Consider the following 3,811-nt stretch of genomic DNA (forward strand, 5'->3'; position numbering starts at 1 on the left):
GGCGACTTAACATCGAAAACCAGGCTGGGTAGCCACACGAATGCATTCTTATCTTGCACACAAGTAGATCACAAGAATCCTTGGCGGTTTACCGCAGGGCGGGTCATAATGCCCATATAAATAACCAGGGTTTATAACCAAAGCTGTAATTGAACATAATCAAATATGACAGATGATACCTGTGACATTGAATCACCTTGTTGGTTTAACCAGTTCTTGTAGTGAGGGTGGTAACCCCGATCTCCAGTATTGAGAACTCCTTCCTTAATTTGCCGGATTATAGTAATAAACCGTACCGGGATACAATAAACACCGGATTTTCCTTATAACATTGGCGACTTGTTAGTCAAAACCAGACCGGGTTAATGAACGCCGGATTATAACTGATCATGTACTGACAACTTGTTAGTTGAAAGCAAAGACGGGTCAAGGACGCCGGTTTATCAGAAGATATTACGAACCTCAACAAAGGCGAAAAAACTTGGCAAATGAAAGCATATGAAAACTTGTAGTCGAGGCTTTTTACGAGCTGCCAGGCTCCAAATCGAGGCTTTTCATGGGCTGCCAGGCCACTGAATTAACCATTTCACAAAGCCTCTTAAGATGGACCTCAATCTTTAACCAATCATGTTTTAACTTTGACAAGTTCAGGGTCTATGAGATTGACTGTCAAACGTTCGCGGGTCGTGCCAGGTTTACCTGGGCGGAGTGACTTACTTAAAGAAGGCATGTTAATCCAGGGTTTTAGGTGCGAACACCAGGCTTCCAAGCCGGGCTTGATAACCTATTACAAGGGTGCAGACTCTTAGTTCGATGCGAAGCAAAGAGCCCCCAAGTAACCCTGGTGGCCTTACGCCGATCAAGAGGTGTAGCTATGGTTCGAATACGACCAAGCCCCCAAGTGATATATTTTTGAGCTGTGCTCATTGGGTGCCTATGTTTGAGTTGTGCTGTGCAACAAACTCTCTTTGGCCCCTTATGATAATATTGGCTTGATAGCCGGATCAATATGTAATCAGAACTCCGCTTTATAAACATAAGCCCACATGTGATCAATAATATGATAAACCAATAAGGCAGGATGCCCATGTTTGAACCGCGCATCATGGCAGCAAGTTCTCTTGGGCAATCTTTAATTTATTGCAAGAGATAACTTCTTCTTGAGCCGAATGTTAAACCGGATATTTGAGAGCTTCAACGCTTTATGGGAGACATCTTTCCCTTGAACCGGATTTTAAACCGGAATCTTCATTTTCAGCCAGAATTTTTCTGACGGCCTTTAAACTCGAACTTGCGAGAAATTAATCCTTTTTGAACCGGAAATTCTTAAACCGGATTTGAGAGCTTTAGAGCTTTGTGGGAGACCGATTTCCCTTGAACCAGATTTTAAACCGGAATCTTTATTTTGAACCGACAATTTTCTGACGGCTTTTAAATTTTCATCAATATGGCGGTGTCCTCCGGAACCGGGTTATTATTCCCTCCAATGACCCGGAGTTCCCGAGTCATGTCATTTTAGCCCCCGAGTCTTAAGATCACTCAAGGAGTTGGCTTGAGACTCTCCATATTTGACCGTGATATAAACCGGTATGAGTTATTCAACAGATCAGTGATATAATAGTCTCTTTTGCAGTAGACAACTCGTCCTGCATTGAGAAACTTGCAAGGCAGAGTAATTGCTCCTTTAAAGAAATGAATATGTGTCGGGTGGTAGGTGCGACATATGCCAACGGGTGGCTTATCATTGTGGGAGCCAGTAAGACATCACCGGTGCCTAGAAACGGGATAAGGCAAAGACATGCACGCCGGCGGATCTTACCCAGCTTTGGGGCTCCCTTGGAGATAACACCCCTACTACTGCTCTGGATAAGGCCAGTCGGCGGAAGATCTGGAGGCGGCCAGCACTGCCATGTCCGAGTGGACTCCCAGCGGGGGGACTGGTGAGCTGAATGTGGCGGCTCAAGGGGTCCGGAGCCGGCTGCAAGCTCAGGCCGCCCTGCTGCAACAGTTCACCCAGGAGTTCTTATCGACGCGAGCCACCATCCGGGTAAGTCCTTCATTCTTGGCTACTTTTGGTTTCTTGATTTCTTCCGCGGGGGCGCGTCAGCGCACCCACTGGGTGTAGTCCCCGAGATTCGGGTCGACTGCTGCGCAGTCGGGTCGGATCTTTCTCGACGGCTACCTTACTTTGCTTTTTGTCTGAACTTTCAGGAATATCACAACCTCCGTGCTGCCGCCTTCAACTCTCAGGCTCGGGAGTTGAGCCGGAGGACCGACGACCTGGCCGACAGCCGAAGTAAGTACTCGATCTTGTCTGTCTCCTGTGGGGGCGCGTCAGCGCACCCACTGGGTGTAGTCCCCGAGATTCGGGCCGACTGCTGCGCAGTTGGGTCGGATCTTTCTTGACGATTCTTTCCTTATTGGTTTTTCTTTTTCTTTGTCTTCAGGGGCCAACGCCGACTTGAGGAAGGAGCTCGGCGAAGCGAAGGCCGCCCTTCATACCAAGGAGGCCGAGTACGCCGCCTTGGTCCAGGAATGGGATCGCCTAGCCAAGAAGCTGGCCGACCAAGAGGAGAGCCACAAGGCGGCCCTGCAGGCGGCGCAGGATAGCGAAGCCGCCTTGAAGGCAGAGTATGAGACCGAGGCGGCGAGCTGGGCTGAGACTCGGCGAGCCCTGGATGAAGGCTTCGGCCGGATCGAGGATTTGATCGACGGTAAGCCGCCTTCCTCGCCCCTCCCCTGCCCCTTGCCGCCTGGGTTTTTGGCTTATCTTGAGCTGCTGCTTGTTTTTTGGTGCAGACTACTTCCCCGGCTACTCCGCCTTCGCCGCCCAAAGCATTGAGGCCCATCGCGAGGCGCGTCGTCAGGCGGGGGCCAACATTGCACCGGATGTGAACCGGATGCTTGAGGAGCAGCTCTTGGCTGTCCAGGCACGGTTGCAGCCGGCTCATCGGATGCTTCGCCGGCTACAACGTGCCGGGGCGCAAGTGTTGGCCGCCCTCTGGTCCGGCGAGACGATCCCCCGCACCCCAAGCCGAACTGCCGACTGGCTAGAGGTCGCAGTCAGTCGCTTTGAAGCTTGGAAGGCGTCGGCGGCCCGCCTCGGAGCCGGGCGGGCATTGGAGTTCGTTCGGGCTTGGTACCCAGGGCTGAGCCTGGATCAGCTGCGCACTTGGCGGATGGAGGCCGATGCGGAGCTGGAGGAGGTGAGGCCAGCTATCGCCCAGCGAGCTTCGATGATCGCCGAGTGCACCGACATCAGCGTTTTCGCACCCGAAATCGATGATGACAGTGTCGCTCAGCCGGAGGAGTGGTTCGGGCTGAACCCGGCGGTAGGCGAGGACTCGGCGGAGGAGATTGCCTCCAGCGACAAGGGCGAGGATGATGAAGAGGAGGACGGCGAAGACGTCGAGCCGGCTGGTGGAACAACCGGCCGACCTCAGGCCGACCGTGCTTCCAGCAATGAGGCGCGTGGAAGCGCGCCCTCTGCGGGAGGCGGCGACCAAGCTGAAGTTCACCAGCCGGCCGCTCCTTCAGCCGGCACGACCGTCTCCGCCAACCAATCCGGCTCGTCGGTCGCTCCGCCGGCTTGACCTACCGTCTTTATCTTTCCTGCTTGTTGTCTTTTGAACAATCTTCATTAAGTTTTCGCAGTTCCACCCACTGGGGGTGTATCCAAACTATGTTGAATGCTGGCCTCTCGGAGGTCTTTTATGTAAATATTATTATGTGCATGTTTGGTTTCCATTCGCGTATGCTTTTTATCCTTAGGCTTTTTCCTTTGCCGCCTTCCCTCTTTGGGGAGGCAAGT

This window comes from Triticum aestivum, chromosome 2A, assembly GCF_018294505.1.
Source record: "Triticum aestivum cultivar Chinese Spring chromosome 2A, IWGSC CS RefSeq v2.1, whole genome shotgun sequence".
Taxonomy (NCBI): domain Eukaryota; kingdom Viridiplantae; phylum Streptophyta; class Magnoliopsida; order Poales; family Poaceae; genus Triticum; species Triticum aestivum.